We start from the raw sequence: 17,584 nt of genomic DNA on the forward strand, positions 1-17,584 counted from the left end.
CTCCGGGCGACCGGCCCGGACTGGCCTCCCGCGCGTGGGATGGCGGCCTGGCCGCCCCTGGGCCGGGTAGCGGCGGGGAGGCAGGAGCACGTCGCCATGGCAACGGGCAGCCTCTGCGCGGTAAGCGGAGGGGCGGGGGAAGAAGCGCTGCGTCAGAGGGGGGTGCGCGGCTCCGCGGAGGAGGGAGCCCATCGCCCCGGCGGGGCGCGGAGCTGCCCGGGGCTGACGCAGAGCTCCGTGGCGGGGCGCGCAGCTCCGTGGCGGGGCGCGCAGCTCCGCGGCGGGGCGCGCATCTCCGCGGCGGGGCGCGCAGCTCTCTGCAGCGGGATCCGCGGTGGTTCTGCCCGTGCTCGGTGCCCTGTGCTGCAGTTCAGAGCAGAGCTGGCACTGGTGACTGCCTGTGCTTTGGGACGTGGCTTCTTGGGGTTCCCAAGCTGGCAATGTTGAGGACAAACAGACAGAACCATGGTAGTATCTGTGGTAGAGGAGGTGAATGTCCCATGTTATTTCTCTTTAGGATTTGTACTAGGCGTTGTAGAGGAGCCGTGGTAGCCTGAGCTGTGTAAGGTGTCACAAGTACTACGCTTACTTCCTTTTCACTGTCTCTACACATCTTACAATCCACAAATTAGTACTTTGTGTATTAAATAAGTTACAATCTCAAAATGCCACTTTTATGGGAAATGGCCAGTATGCATGTTTCTAACTGGGACCCATAAAGCTCAATCCTCAGCCCAGTGCTAGCATTTTATCAACAACCACGTGAAAATTTTCCTCTGAGGTGTATTTTATTGTGTTGCCTGTTAGGTGATTCCTGGCATACCTGAGGTAGCCAGTCCTAGCTGCCGCAGTAATAGTGCAGGATACAGCACGTTACGGTATCTCTTGTTTTCCTATTTGTATTCTAGATGTGTGCACAGTTTCTGCAGAGATCAAGGCTTCCTTTTGCTCCAAGTTCCCTTTTCCTAGCTGTTCATCATTTTCTGTGTCTTGTCACATCTCTGGAATCTGGAAATGATGTTTTTATTTAGTTACAGGTTAAAACTTACAGGGAATGCTAGCCCATCCTGCTGGCACTTCAGATCCTGCAGGATTTCCAATTATACCAGCGTCCAGAGAATTAGGACAGAACAAAACACATGGCAGCGAGCTGGGGAGTGGCCACTGAACTCACTGCATCCAGTCATCCCAGGAAGTCCTTTCCAGTCCTACATTTCTATATCCATAAAAACCTTCTGTGCAAACTCTGTGAGAAGACACTGAAACATGAACTGGGCATCTTGGGTTTGACACAAGAACGCAGACCCAAACAGATTGAGGGGGAGGTACGGAGGAGCCGGGAGATTAGTTTCCTGTCCTTAGCACAAAGCACTGCATGCGTGCTCCAGGAAGGGAGGCTCTGTATCAAATCCCCTTAGTAAAGGACGAGAAGGTGGTGTGCAGCCATTCTTGGGCCTGCATGCCCAGTCTCTAGGTGTCACAGATATAAAATCCTGTAATCACTCATAGTTTTATCAGGCTCTAGTTTAGAAGCAGATTGGATTTTTGCTTCTACATCCTTCTTAGTTTGGAAGGATGTTTTGAAGCCTGATTGCTGTAATAGCTAGAAATCTTCGGATTTCTTGTCACATGTATTAATGGCCAATTTATATCCATTTATTCTTGATTCACAGTTAGTCTTAATGTGAAGTTGTTCCTTTGCCTTTCTGGCACTGACTCCAAGTGTACAAGCAGACAGGTTTGTCACCTCTTGGTCCGTGTCTTGCTAGACTAAGGCTAGCTAAGCAGGTTCTGCTAGTGGGAAACAGAGAGCTTTGAATTACATTTCTGAGAGGGGATGGATGCTGTGTGCGGAGGGTATGCTGTCATAGACCTGGCACTTCCCTCTGGTTTGGACATCTTCACAGGCTGACATGGGGGAGAGGATGCCTCTTCCCTGGTGTGCATCCTCTGAGGATTCCCATGGGGCTCTGCACGACATGTAAAGCTTGTGAGGAATGCACAACTCACCCCAAATAAGAGAAAACACATAGCAGAGCAGCACAGGCATCTAGGGGCCCCATGCTGCTCCCACCCCCAACTGAGCGGGCGGTCTGAGGAGAGGGGAGTACATAATGAAAAGCATTTGCTGCAGCAGCTATCTATAGTCTTTTGTGTTTGGGAGCGGGCAGGGACAGGCGTGGCCCTGCCTGCCAGGCCTCAGAGTTGACGTCAGAGAACCCCAAATGAGTAACAGGGAGTGCTCGAGAGAGAGAAGCACAGCCAGGCTACCCGGCGTGGAAGGTGAGACACCAGCACCACTAAACGAGAGAAGAGAGAAGATGGGACAGAGGGGTACTCTGTATCCACAGTATCAAGACTCTGGCTTCAAGGTGGGTGAAAAAAGTTTGGGTCTTTCTATGGGCTGACTCAGCAACACAAAATCTGTGCTTCTGATCTACTACTTGCTCCCCCCAGACCCCGCCAAGGTGAGGGAAGCCCCAAGCACCCAGGCAGATGGGCTGCAAACTGACAGCACTGCAGGCTGCCATGCCCTGCATCGTGGCACAGCAACACTGGAAGAGCCCAACACGTTGACTTGTACCTCCCAGCTCCCCCAAAACATCCCGTGCAGCAGGGGAAGTGCTGCCAAGGCCAACTCTCTATGCCACGTACAAGCCAGAAGACCTTACGTTTGTCCTTCAGCTGCTGCTCCCAGAGCTACTAGTGATGGACTTACAAGTTAGGGACAGGAGGCAGGAAAGAATTTAGCACAAATTGCACAGTAAGTACAACTCATATTTTGCTTAGTGCGTGGCTGCAGAACTGAAAATTGCATCCCTCATCCTGCATGTGCACCTGACGCTGCTTAAATACTCAGTTACTTCAGGAAAACCCTTTGTAATTTATGAAAGGGAACAAGCACACAACCCACTGCCTAGCAGTCTTCCAGTACCTGAAGGGGGCCTACAAGAAAGCCAGAGAGGGACTTTTTACAAGGGTATATGGTGATAAGACAAGGGCAATGGCTTTAAACTGAAAGAGGATAGATTTTGATTAGGTATAAGAAAGACATTTTTTACGTTGAGGGTGGTGAGGCAGTGGAACAGGTTGCCCAGAGAAGTTGTGACTGCCCCATCCCTGAAGTGTTCAAGGCCGGGTTGGATGGGGCTTTGGGCAACCTGGTGTAGTGGAGGATTTCTCTGCCCATGGCAGGGGGGTTGGAACTAGATGATGTTTGAGGTCCCTTCCAACCCAAACCATTCTATGATTCTACAAGCATTTTCCCTTACCTGTTCTGCTTTCTTAACCACTTGGATGCATGCTGAAGATTATCAGTTGCAGCTTGCACCTGTGAAATAGTTCTAGGAATGATAAGGAGGTTATGTTGTGATAGGCAGTAGGACCGTGCCTTAAAAATATTGCTACCCAAAATATTTGGTTCTATCGCTACTGATACTGTCCTGTTGCTCTCAGTCACTGCAAGAATGGAAGGCTGGATCAATCTGCCAATCTAGGACAATGTGGTAAGAATTGGATCCAGGAGAACATATGGTATGAGTCTCAGACTCTGATCATTTTACTGTAATGTCATACCACAGAGAGGCCTCACTGACCAGACAAGGCCTTGTCAGGCTAAGGCCGGTGCAGCAAAACTTAGAGATAAACAACATAACTTGTAAGTCTTACATGCACACGGAAGACTTGAGCGTATAAGCTAAATACTTCACAAAATACATCTCTGTCATCAAGGAGGCTGTGAGTAACAAAACAAGATACAATCACAGAACCATAGAATGGTTTGGGTTGGAGAAGACCTTTAAAGGTCATCTAGTCCACCTCCCATGCCATGGGCAGGGACGTCTTTCACTAGATCTGGTTGCTTAAATCCTCGCTCAACTGACTTTGAACATTGAACACGATCACAGGAGCCAATTTCCTAGTCATTGTTAAGAATGTAAGCATCTCAAAAAAAAAAAATCCGTCACTGTCAAGGAAGATACTGTGATTTTCTCATTCTTTGGCATTCAGTGGGATCTTTTCTCCTTCAAAAAGAGTAACAGAAAGGAAGTTTAGAAGATATCCTTAGATACCAATGGCAGTGATTGTGGAAGTGAAGGGAAGAAACAATCATTCTGTGTCTTGTCACAGAAGTTAGGAAGTGCAGGAAACAGTTGTGAAGACTTTTAAAAGATAAAATAAATGGTTTGTTTTGTTGTCTTGTAGAGACTGTGCAGTAGAGAAGGGGGAACTGAGGTAAGGATATGGATAAAATACTAGCCTGGAAGGATAACATTTGCTCCAATATTATAGTGGACTTAGATTTGTGAATCAACAAGGAGTGTGAAAAGAATCAGCTGAGGAGATGTGAGGACAAAGAATGTTGAGATGGGGTTTTGTTTTTCTTTTGTTTTTGTTTTACAGAAATCTTGGACCAAAGGATCTTGGCAAATTACCAGTGCACTGATATTTATAGGATGAAAACGACGTCTTGTTAAAATGTTGAATACTTAACACAATATCAACGCTGGGCAAAGTAGTGGAAGGGCCATTAACTCTACAACCAATATATATTTCTGAGCAAGATAATTATGTATCTGTTTGGAATACCACCAGTGGAGATATGTTGATATCCTAGGAGGTTTGCTTCCCTGCTTTATTCCCATGTAATATTATGGTCTTTTAAAATCTCCTTGTTAATGATTCAAAACTTCATTAAACGATACTGTCCATTCCATCTTGAAGGAGAAGAGCTTGACCTTAGGCACTGCTTTGATCAACTATTTCTGAAAAACTGCCAGAGCTTGCCAAAAAATGTCTTCAAGTCTTCTCCTTGCAGGAGGCTGCTCATACAGTCACATCAGGTGATCTCGACCCCCACTCTGCCATTCATCTGCTCGGTGGGAGGCACTCCATCTCCTTGCCCACTGCAGAGTTCCTGTACTACCTGCTGCTTTCCCCGTTTTAAGTAACACTGCACCAGGTCTGTTGCATTTACATTCAGTGATCCTGTACATTTTGTGAATAAACATGGATTGAGGTAAAGCACCTGTGGTACTCCTGATAAATTGTCATGGCACTTACGTTTGTGCTGTTCAAAGACTTTATCACACGATCCAAATTTGCTTTTTCTCTCTGAACAGGTCAACATCCGGTTTGAGTTATTGTCCAGTGTGTGTTTTTTTCAGAGAGATATGAGCAATATAGGGCAGTTTCAAAAGTACCCTTTCTGCCTGTATTTAGGGGCTTGATGGATGGGGTGCTGCTCCTCCAGCTGCTTTAATCGGTAGACTCAAGCCTCTCAGAGCTCCCTTTATATTTTAGAAATAAAGACCCTGACTGGTTCCAAACACAAAAATTATACACTGGCTGTTTCATAGTTTCTTTGGTGACTCGAAAAGCCTTCAAAAAGCCAGCCGTTATATTGTTTCCTCCTCAAATCTCTGTCTCAATTCCGCATCTGTAAAATGGGGATAAGACCAAATTTCATACCTCCAAGGAGAGAGGCATGAGAAAATAGAAAGGAATTTTGGCACATCAGAGATAGATAAGGGATTTCTGTAAGGCATTTGTCAGTAGCGCATGAAGAGCTGATTAGACACTGAGCAGAAATTCATCAACTTTTGAATTAAACTTTATTACTGTATTTTACAATGGATGATTGTCAGCCAGCAGGGTTGTTTTGAGGAGAGTCCCACAGAGCAGTTCACGGTTACAGATTGGTGGCTGTCTCCTGGAAAGCAGAAATTAAAGGATTTGATGATTGTATTAGGTGAATAGAATTCAATAAAAAATGAGTTTTCAGTTTGATGAGATACCTAGACCAAGAGGTATTTTAAAGAGTATGCAAAAGGACAACAACATTAGAATAGAATAGAATAGAATAGAATAGAATAGAATAGAATAGAATAGAATAGAATAGAATAGTTCAGTTGGAAGGGACCTACAACAGTCATCTAGTCCACTGCAAAGAAGGACTGGTATTACACAGGCATATTTCGTCAAGATAATGATTACTAGCATAATGTCAGTGTTCTGGGATCAGCGTTTCAAATCCATTCTGTTTACAAGTTGAAAGGAGTTCTGGTTTAAGGTCTCCCCTTTATTCAGAGATGGAAGGCACAGAGTCTATGGTTTTAAAATGGTTGTAAAATTAACTAGAATGGAACTACAACAGGACTTTCAGAAAATGAAGTCCAATCTGTATTTGGACTGTGAGTAAATTTTATCGAGAGTTCCAGATACGTGATGCCTTCTATGTTCCTCCGGCAGGTGGCATTATTTCTTACCAGTTTCCTGATGTTTCAAGCATCACCAGTATTAAATTCTCATGTTTGCCAGCAGACATAGTGCTGCTTTCCGCAAATTTGAATTCCCCATCCACGTGATGTTAAAACCAGAATCACGTTCACCAGTTTCTTCCTAGGAGGCTCAGATGAACAGGACTAGCAAAGGGACAGTAGGAGAGAAGAAGAAGAAGAGTACAAGGGTCTCATTAGGTCATGTAGAGAGAAAATTAGAGACAAAAGCCCAGCTAGAACTCAACGTGGACACTGTCATAAGGGATAACGGGGATAACAAAAAATGTTTTTACAAGTACATTAGCAACAAAAAGAGAGCCAAGGAGAATCTCCATCCTTTATTGGATGTGAAGGGGAACATTGTCACCAAGGATGAGGTACTTAATGCCTTCTTTACCTCAGTCTTTAATGACCAGACCTGTTACCCTCAGGGTATTCAGCCTGAGCTGAAAGACAGGGACCGAGAGCCGAACAAACCCCCTGTAATCCAGAAGGAAGCAGTCAAGGACCTGCTACAGCACCTGGATGCTCACAAATCCATGGGGCTGGATGGGGTCCACCTGAGAATACTGAGGGAGCTGGCAGAGGAGCTTGCCAAGCCACGCTCCATCATTTATTAGCAGTCCTGGCTAACAGGGGAGGTCCCAGAAGACTGGAGGCTTGCCAGTGTGACACCCATCTCCAAGAAGGGTTGGAAGAAAGATCTGAGGAACTACAGGCCTGTCAGCCTGACCTCAGTACTGGGGAAAATCATGGGGCGGTTCATCTTGAGTGTGCTCACAGGGCATGTGCAGGACAATCAGGGGATCAGGCCCAGCCAGCATGAGTTCATGAAAGGTAGGTCCTGCTTGACCAACCTGATCTCCTTCTATGACCAGGTGACCTGCCTAGTGGATGAGGGAAAGGCTGTGGATGTTGTCTACCTGGACTTCAGTAAGGCCTTTGACACTGTCTCCCACAGCATTCTCCTCGAGAAGCTGGTGGCTTGTGACTTAGACAGGTGTACTCTTTGCTGGGTAAAAAACTGGCTGGATGGCCGAGCCCAGAGAGTTGTGGTGGATGGAGTTCAATCCAGTTGGTGGCTGGTCACAAGTGGTGTTCCCCAGGGCTCAGTTCTGGGCCAGTCTTGTTTAGTATCTTTATCAATGATCTGGATGAGGGGATCGAGTGCACCTGCAATGAGTTTGCAGACAACACCAAGCTGGGCGGGAGGATAGGAAGGCTCGAGGCCTTCCTGATCTGCTCGAGGATAGGAAGGCTCTGCAGAGGGATCTGCACAGGCTGGATCGATGGACTGAGGCCACTTGTATGAGGTTCAACAAGGCCGAGTGCCGGGTCCTGCACTTGGGTCACCACAGCCCCACACAACGCTACAGGCTTGGGGGAGAGCTGCCTGGCAGAAAAAGACCTGGGGATGATGGTTGACACTTGACCGAACCTGAGCCAGCAGTGTGCCCAGGTGGCCAAGAAGGCCAACAGCATCCTGGCTTGTATCAGCAATGTGTGACCAGCAGGATGGGGAAGTGATTGTCCCCCTGTACTCGGCACTGGTGAGGCCGCACCTCAAATCCTGTGTTCAGTGTTAGGCCTATCATTATAAGAAGGACATTGAGGTGCTGGAGTGTGTCCAGAGAAGGGCACAGAGCTGGTGAAGGGTCTGGAGCACAAGTCTTATGAGGAGCGGCTGAGGGAACTGGGGTTGTTCAGCCTGGAGAAAAGGCAGCTCAGGGGAGACCTTCTCGCTCTCTACAGCTACCTGAAAGGAGGTTGTAGCGAGGGTGGTGTCGGTCTCTTCTCCCAGGCAGCTAGCAATAGGACAAGAGGTAACAGCCTCAAGTTGCGTCAGGGGAGGTTTAGATTAGATATTAGGAAAAATTTCTTTACTGAAAGAGTGGTCAAATATTGGAACAGGTTTCCCAGGGAAGTGGTGTTCAACATTCCTGGAAGTGTTCAAAAAACATGTAGATGTAGCACTTCAGGACATCATTTAATGTGCATGGTGGTATTGGGTTGACGGTTGGACTTGATCTTAGAGGTCCTTTCCAACCTTTCTGATTCTATGATTCTATGACAGTATCTCTGAAGTGTCCTAACCCCTAGTTCTGCAACTTCCCATTCTCTCAGCTTCACCCTACTATTATTTCTGCTCTCAGGAACTCATGACCTAACACAGACATCGAGCCAATCTCCAGGGAGTCTCTGGTCCATGAATTTGACCTTGTTTATAGCATCTGAGCCATGATGTCATCACTTTGGGGCCCCACACAGAGATGGCAAGGGAGGAAGCAATATAAATCATGCCGGCCCTTGCTTTCTTGTGGTGAGATCTGTACTTGCCAGAACTTCTAGCCTTTGTTCTGGGCTGGAAATGGGTTTCATAATGGAAAGGGAGGCGCTTTGTATTCTGAGTGGAGAAAGCAGTACCAAGGAAGGTTTTAATTATCCCACATCAGTGCAGAGCAGCCAGGCTACTTGCAGTTGCAGGAGTTGATGAACAGTGCAGTCCCAGTCCAGCCTGTTACAGTGAGAAGGGCTGTAGGAATGAAGCATGTTCTCACCCCATGGGAAAGGGATCCTTGTTGGAGAATGAGACCAATTCTTAGTAAGATGCAGAATGGAGCTCTTCCCGAGAGGAAAGGACTCCCTCTGCCAGACTCAGAGCAATAGAGTAAAGCAAACGCCAAGCAGAAATGGAAGGGAAGCACAACTGGCTTTTCTCACCTCTGTCCCATCTCTCAACTCTGCTCGAGGTGACATTGTACTATGGGTAACGGCACTCTGAGCTTGTCCTGCTAACCTGTCCTAAGGACTAATGTAGAGCTTGGGCTACTGCTGTTCGTAACCTAGCAGGGATTGTTGCAAACATGTGGAAGATGTTCTTGTCTTCATTTTTATGCCTTGCCTTGCAATCATCCTCTTTTCCTCCAGGGTAGCCTGGTACAGTCCAGCACTTTTGGGGTCCTGCTGTGAAAGTTATCTGCTCAGCATTTTTCAAATGCTCTAAGGGAAGGTTCTTGTTTATGTGCCATTCATACTTTTTATTCCTCCTGTCTTGCTGATGCTAATTCTCCATCGCTACCCTTATCTTTTAATGGTTCACATTACCTTTGCTAGATCCTTTCTCTGCCTTGTTTTTGCTTTCTCGTTTTAAATATAAATCAAAATCCTGCATCCCTATTGCAAGAGCTGCTGCTTCATTCCCTCCCCCTTAGTTTGATTAATATTTCCTTCCATCTCTTCTGCTTACTCACCAGGTCATGTTGCTGATTTTAACATCACCTTGCCTTCTCCTGCTGTTTCTGAAATGCCCTCTGTAAAAAAATGCATCTGTCCCTGGAATCTTCTTGTCTTCCCTGTCTATGTCCTGAGTCCTTCAGAGACTTCAGTGCCTTTATTTGACATTTCTCGAGGTCTAAACTCCTGATGGATCAGGAATTGAATTTGGTCTGGCTGTGGGGTGGGGGAATGCTGCGCTGCTGCTTTTCCATTGCTCCCTCTTCCCCTACCCTGCTTCCTTCTCTCTTTTCTTCTTCAGAGCAGTGCTGTGTTCAGCTTTTCAGTGTTGCTGTCACCAGGTCCACCCTGCCACCCTTTCTCTCTTCTTTCAATTTCTGGCTCTTTCTCTTCTTTCGCTCACAGTCAGCGCTCACGCTTCTCCACTGGCTAATTCTCTTCATGCTCTGTTGTCCTCTACCCTTGATTCATTTTCCCTTTCTCTTCCATTACAGGCTCAATCCTGAAAGTCCTCAGCGTTTACACACTCCTAGGATCTCCTTCACCTCCTGCACGAGTATTAACAAACTCCCATAAACAATCTGAATTCTGCCACTTCACTGCCTTTCCTCCCGCTCTCGTGTTGCCGTCTTCCTAGTTTAAAATGGGAAGGTTCAAAGTTTTACTTACTCCCTTGTCCTCAATTTCAGGTTCCTTTAGCCTGTTTTAACCATTCCTCAAACTCTTTTTTCTTCCTGCTTTCAGTTCTTTCTTTGTAAGAGCTCTCTGCTTCCTCCCACAGGAAAGGAACAAGAAATAACCTCTTCTTTCTCTTTGCTTTGCTTTTATTCTTCTCTTTCTTCTCCCCATAACAAATGCAGAAATTTCTTACCTACTTTATTCTATTTTTGTAATCCCAGGTAACACATTGTGAGGATTTCACGTGCAACATTTCAAAGAATTTGTTTGACTCTTTCATTGTTTGCTCTAGAAGGGAAGACAAAGTTTGTTGATGGTAATTTTACAACTAATAGTGAATTTGCAGCACAGTGGGCTCTGGACTTCCTCCAAGGCTACAGGATACAGTGTGAGTGGGATATAAAATCTGTGATGCACAAAATCACTTAGGCACCAAGCAAGTGCTGTGAGATGTGTTAATTTTCTGTAAATGGCACTTAAACCTCATATTTTGCTTCTTTATTTGAGAAATAAAGACTCAATAGCAAGCATAAACCAGAGGACCTGTAGTTGTGTATAATGTAGGTGAGCGATAATGTTTCTCAGAATTATATAGTTCCAAAAGCTTCATATTGTTCGTTCTGTCACATGGCTGAGGCAGAGGATGCTAAAGCCACTGCACGTCCCAATGTTTCTTAGGTCAGCAGTGTTGGATATGTTGTCTCTCTAAGTGCAGATCTGAACACTGGATGGGACAGACCTGGGAAAGTGCTAAGAAGAGTCTTTCACCTTTGACGGTAATGAAACCAGAAGATATTTTTATTCTATATTAGAATAGGATAGATCTACTTGGAAGTGACCTACAATGGTCATCTAGTCCCACTGCCGGACCACTTCGGGGCTGACCAAAAGTTAAAACAATAAGACATTAAGGACATTGTCCAAATGCCTCAAACACTGACAGGCATGGGGCATTGACCACCTCTCTAAGAAGCCTGCTCCAGTGTTCGACCACCCTTTCTGTAAATAAATGCTTCCTAATGTCCAGTCTAAACCTCCCCTGATGCAGCTTGGAACCATTCCCACATGTCCTGTCCCTGGATACCAGGGAGAAGAGATCAACACCTCCCTCTCCATGTCTCCCCCTCAGGAAGCTGTAGAGAGCAATGAAGTTGCCCCTCAATCTCTTTCTCTCCAAACTAGACAAATCCAGTGTCCTTAGCTGCTCCTTGTAGTTCATGCCTTCCAGCCCCTTCATCAGCCTTGTTGCCCTCCTCTTCACTCATTCAAGTACCTTCACATCCTTTTTAAATGGTGGGGCCCAGAACTGAACACAATACTCAAGGAGAGACCACACCATCGCTAAATTCAGCAGGATAATCACCTCTCTTGACTGCCTGGTTTTACTGTGTTTAGTGCACCCCAGGATGCAGTTTGCCCTCTTGACTGCCAGGGTACACTGCTGATTCATATTGACCCTGCTGCCAACCAGCACCTCCAGGCCCCTTTCTGCAGTGCTGCTCTTCAGCCACTCCTCTCCCAATTTATACTTGTGTCCAGCATTACTCCATCCCATGGGCAGAATCTGGCTTTTTTTGTTGTTGTCATATTTCATACCATTGATGATTGTCCAATGCTCCAGTCTATCTAGATCTCTCTGCAAAGCTTCCTATCTCTCAAGAGAGTCAACACATTCTACCAGTTTAGTATCATCATCAGACTTTCTAATGGTACATTCAATTCCTGCATCTAGATCATTGAACAGATCATATTGAACAGAACTGTCTCTAGGATTGAGCTATGAGGAACACCGGTGGTGACCAGTTGCCAGCCAGATGTAGCCCTATTCAGTACAGCCCTCTGAGCTCTGCCGTTCAGACAGTTCTTCACCCAGTGCACCATGTACTTGCTCATCTCACAGTTGGACAACTTGACCAGAAGGATATTGTCTGTCTGATACTGAAGGACAGTGTCAAAAGCCCTACTGAAATCCAGAAAAACTACATCCACTGCCTTCCCTTCATCCACTAGGCAGGTGACCTTATCATAGAAGGATATCAAATTAGTTAGGGTTTTCACTTTGTGAACCCATTTTGAGTGTGCCTGATAAATGCATTGTATTTTAAATGCTTTTCAGTAGCACTCAGTATGATCTTCTCCATAATTTTTCCAGGTACTGAGACTAGACTAACAGGTGTATAGAATCATAGAATCATAGAATGGTTAGGGCTGGAAGGGACCTTCAAAGGTCATCTAGTCCAACCCCCCTGAAAGGAACAGGGATATCTCCAACTAGATCAGGTTGCTCAGGGCCTCGTCCAACCTGGCCTTGAACGTCTCCAGGGATGGAGCATCCACCACCTCTCTGGGCAACCTGCTCCAGTGTTCTACAACTCTCATGGTAAAAAATTTTTTCCTAGTATCCAACCTGAATCTACCTCCCTCTATTTTAAAACCATTACCCCTTGTCCTATCACAACAGGCCCTCCTGAACAGCCTCTCTCCATCTTTCTTGTAGGCCCCCTTGAGGTACTGGAAGACCGCTATAAGGTCACCCTGGAGCCTCCTCTTCTCCAGGCTGAACAGTCCCAACTCTTTCAGCCTGTCCTCATAGGAAAGGTGCTCCAGCCCTCTTATCATCTTCATGGCCCTCCTCTGGACCCTCTCCAACTGGTCCATGTCCTTCTTATGTTGGGGGCTCCAGTTATAGTTTCCTGGGTTTTCCCTTATGCCCTTGTAAATTGGAATAATGTTGGTTAGCTTCCAGTTAGCTCTCCAGACTCCCAAGACCTTTGGTAGGTGATTGAGAGGGGTCCTGCTGTAACATCCGCTAAGTCCTTCAGTACTCTGGGATGAATCCCATCAGGCCCCATGAACTTACGAACATTCAACAGATACAACTAGTCCCTTATAATTTCAATTTCCACAAATGTTACCACAGGCGGGTCTCATGAGAGCAGAGTAGAAGGGCAGAATCCCGTTCCTTGACCTACTGGCCATGCTTCTTTTGATGCAGCCCAGGATACGGTTGGCTTTCCAGATTGCAAGCACACATTGCCAGCTCATGTTGAGCTTCTCATCAGCCAACACCCCCAAGTCCTTCTCCTCAGGTCTCCTCTCAATCCATTCTCCTCCCAGCCTCTATTTGTGCTTGGGATTGCCCCAACCCACGTGCAGGACCTTGCACTTGGCCTTGTTGAACTTCATTAGGTTCTCACAGGCCCACCTCTCCAGCCTATCAAGGTCTCTCTGGATGGCATCCCTTCCCTCCAGCGTGTCCACCACACCACACAGCTTGGTGTCGTCAGCAAACTTGCTGAGGGTGCACTTGATCCCACTGTCCATGTTGCCAACAAAGATGTTAAACAGCACATTCTCAGGCACTGAGGTGATGCTGAACAGTCTGAAGGTCCCTGAATCTTCATTTTTGCGCTTCTTGAAGATAGGAGTGATATTTGCTTTCTTCCAATGCTCAGGAACCTCCCCCTGTCACTGTGACCTTTCAAAGATAAATGAGAATAGCCTCGCAGTGATGTCATCCAGCTCCCTCACCTTTGTGGGTGCATTCTTTCAGGTCTCACGGACTTGTGTAAGCCCGGTCTGCTAAAAGTGGTCCCTAACCTGGCTCTCTTCCACTGAAGGTAAGATGTCCTTGCTCCAGAGTTTTCCTTTGGTCTTAGGGGCCTGGGATTCCCGAAGGCTTCTTTCCCGTGTCCTTTGTCACTAGGGTGCTTGCCCCTTTTAGCAGTGGACCCACATTTTCCTTACTTTTCCTGTTGCTGCTGATATACCAGCAGAAGTCTGTCTTGTTGCACTTCACGTCTCTTGCCAGATTTGACTCCGGGGGGCTTTCATTTTACCTACCCTGTATCTGCTTGCTTGGATAACATATCTGTATTCCTCTTGGGTTACCTGTCCCTTCTGCCATCTCACAGTGCCTCACAGTAGCCTGAGTTATTTTTAAGTATCTAAGAATCATTAAGTTGGCTCATAACCCAAACTTACTTTCTTCCTTACGGCCTGTAAGAGTTACGGAAAGCAGGATCAACTAAGGGTTTGCTGATAGCCTGATTCTTCTGTTAAAGGAGCTACGCAGCTGTGATTTAACCTGGAGGTCTGGTAACTTTTTAAAGTGTGTGGTAGACTTATACGTGCATTTTTAACCTATGGGATGTTTTTGGATCATGACTTAGATTAGAGCGTTAGATGTTACCTAATGGTAATCTTTGTCAAGTTATGTACATCACAGCAGCTTAAACGGCTAATTAATAATTTCTTTTTTGTTTTGTTTGTTTGTTTGTTTGTTTGTTTTAAATATTTTAAACATGGTAAGTTTAGCAGTCACACTGGCTCGTGTCTGGGACTCATACGCAATGCGATAACACGAGTCACTAATATTCATGAGATTGTGTAATACATAAACTTCCACAAGATGGAGGTGCGTCACAGCAGTTCGTTCCTTCTTCCCTTGGTGGGGGGAGCGGGGAAGGAGCAGAGATGTACGCGTGCTTGTGTGTCATCCTCTCTAGCTTAAGAAGCACAGCTTCCTGTGTCTGTTTGTGGCAGGTGTATTTAGTGCCATTCAGATCTTCTACATGCATGCAGCATATTTAGCACGGACCATTTGGTCAGTGTGCACGTTGTTGCCAATTTGCCCCCCGGCATGTACAGGAGTATGGTGTATTTGTGGGATGTCTTGTTCCATCCCACTGTGTGTCGGCTGTGGGTGATAAACGTCGTTTGTCAAAGGCGAAAAGCAGGTCAGACCATCTGCATTTTTCCTTTTCCCGGAGGAATCATCAGATCTTACTTCAGAACCTGCCCCTCTGTGACAGAGCAGAGCTTGAAGCCAGGCTCTTCAGCAAGGAGAGCTTGGGTTAGATGGGCGATTCCTGGACAGGCAGTCGCCCCTGCACACTCCTCCCAGCTCCCTGCTGCCGGGCAGAAGAGTCCAGTGGAGCCGACAGCGTGTGGGTGAGACTCGACTGCTGATCTCAGAGCCTTTCCTTCCTGAACAAACATTTTCCATTCTGAAATAATCACCTCACTATATATAGAAAGCTCCTCCAAAGTAAAAGCCATGTTCTTTGGGAAGGGATATTCCTCAGATCGTTTTCTGCCTTTTACAAAACACCAGCAGGCCCTTTGCCATCAGGCTTTTATCTGTTTGTGAACACTGCTGATCAAAGGCACGTGTTCCCCTCTCATGAAAATAATCCGGGTTCCCCATGCAGCTCCTGAGCTCCCTCCCCCCACCCCTGGATTCGGAGACTACGTCTGTAATCACAATCGACAATATTTCGGAAACCACCTCCCCATCTCACTTCCTCCCAGCTGATTTTCAGGGGAACAGAAGGAGACTTGTTTGCTACCAGGGAGGAAGTCCAGGCCTTAGCGAGCAGCTTTCTAAGAGGCACCTATGAGAATGGTGCGCTGTAGTCAGCATATGCTCGCGGAGGCGCTGCCAAATGAGGTCACCCTGCTGCAGAAACGTGGATGAAGAGCTTCCAGAAGAGGAGGGTGGAAGAAGCCAGGACAGGAAGTAGAGCCGTCAGTAGCACCGGGCTCAGCTCAGTCCACTCCCCTCTCTGGAAATGTTGATTTCAGTTTTGTCTTGGCTCACAGACTAAAACATATTAGGCGGTTTCCTTCTCATCAGTCTCTCATTCCCTTTTCTCATCATAAAAATCATTCCTTGGTTTGACACAGCTCAGCCATCTCTTTGGGAAGAGTGTAAAGGTGCAATCAGCACGCAGATTCAGAGGGCACTTCAGACACCAGGACTGCGTGACACTGTCTGTGACTTTTGGGAACCACGAAGCTCACAGAGCCTCAGGGAGAGACTCTTCTTTCAAACTCTGTAACTTTCGCTAAGCTAGAACATCTCTTGAAAAAGATCGTAGAATCACAGAATCATAGAATACCAGGTTGGAAGGGACCTCAAGGATCACCTGGTCCAACCTTTCTTTGACAAAAGCATGTTCTAGACAAGATTGTCCAGCTGAGGATGGACAACCTTGACTGCTAGGAATCTATTACACCTTTTTCTTGATCATGCTACTGATTAATTCCTCCTTCCACTGAACTGTTACCCTTTACTTTTAGTTTGTATAACAGCAGTTCCGTGCCATTGCTCCTGTTCTGCCTTCATTTGCTAGACTGAAACATTGTTAGAATCATAGAATCATAGAATCATAGAATGGTCAGGGCTGGAAGGGACCTTCAAAGGTCATCTAGTCCAACCCCCCTGCAAGGAACAGGGATATCTCCAACTAGATCAGGATGCTAGACTGAAACATTATTAAAAATATAATTTTTAATAAAATAATTTTAATAAAAAATAACGAATAAAAAATATTTCTTACAGAGCCTTAGAAATCACCTGGTTTTTACTCTTTCTGAAGTTCTCCGTGTGGAAACTTGTTCTATAGATCTTGACTCATTCTTATGACTCTTCTCTGACTGTTTGAGTTTTCTATAGTCTTTGTATTGAACATTAAATTTACATCACTAAAGCTGCAGTAATATAATTTCCCTATTCTTCCGTGTGCTTTGTTTAGTCAGTCCATACTTCCTTGCAGATTATTAGTCAAGATACTAAACAAAGTTGATAGAAATATTGACATTCTCATTATTCCTAGGTAGGAGGATTATCGGCTTGGTAGGAATAATAAGCTGTACAGATAGAGATTGACAAACAGCAGTCCATACAGTAGTTCTCTGTGTTTAGTTTATAGTGACCTGTAGGTTGAATATGAAATCAGTTGAGGGCATGTTGTTGCAAAAGCAAAATAACATTATATGAGATGGTGTAAACAGGAATATGACTTGCAGGATGCATGAAGTAACATTTCTGGCTCTGCTTTGCTGTGATAAGGCCCTTAGCCACAGCACTGTGTCCAATCTTAGTGCACTTCAGAGAACGTAGACAAATCTGAGAAAGTCCAGAGGAGACGATTAGAGGTTGAGAAAATGCAATATGGAAAGATTAAATGCTCTGTGGAAGTTTAGCTTAAAGTAGAGCAAGAAGATATGATAACCACCTTGATTTGTAAAAGACAGTTGCAAAGAGAGCCATCTATTTCCAGTGTTCATGACAGATAGTACAAGAAATAATGCGTTTAAATAATAGCAAAGAAAATTTAGCACTGAATAGATTGACTGGCAGTTTTATGAAGTCTTCGTTATGGGAGGACTTTAAGTACTAGTCAGGTGCACATCTGCTGAGCATGACAGGGGCTTCTGGGTTCAACTGAACCCTCTTCGAAGTATGGGAATGAGGCACCTGACAGCCCTAGATTTTTTTTTCTGCTTTTTAAAATCTGCCTATGCTTTGCTGTTTAGAAAATACTTGTAAAGAATATAACTACTGTCTCACTTGTAGCCTTATCCTTCCACACTCTTTGTTGTAT

The 17,584-nt window shown here is 45.7% G+C and overlaps 1 long non-coding RNA gene across 1 annotated transcript; it reads left to right on the top strand.

Moving 5' to 3' along the window:
- The first annotated feature begins 58 nt into the window (after positions 1-58).
- LOC147525974 (uncharacterized) lies at positions 59-5,015 on the top strand. The gene is made up of 4 exons (XR_015222982.1): positions 59-120; positions 1,032-2,372; positions 2,458-2,764; positions 4,405-5,015. It is a non-coding gene; the product is annotated as an uncharacterized LOC147525974 (long non-coding RNA).
- The last annotated feature ends 12,569 nt before the right edge of the window (positions 5,016-17,584 follow it).

The sequence above is a fragment of the Tauraco erythrolophus genome, unplaced genomic scaffold, assembly GCF_009769465.1.
Source record: "Tauraco erythrolophus isolate bTauEry1 unplaced genomic scaffold, bTauEry1.pri scaffold_45_arrow_ctg1, whole genome shotgun sequence".
In the NCBI taxonomy this organism is placed as follows: domain Eukaryota; kingdom Metazoa; phylum Chordata; class Aves; order Musophagiformes; family Musophagidae; genus Tauraco; species Tauraco erythrolophus.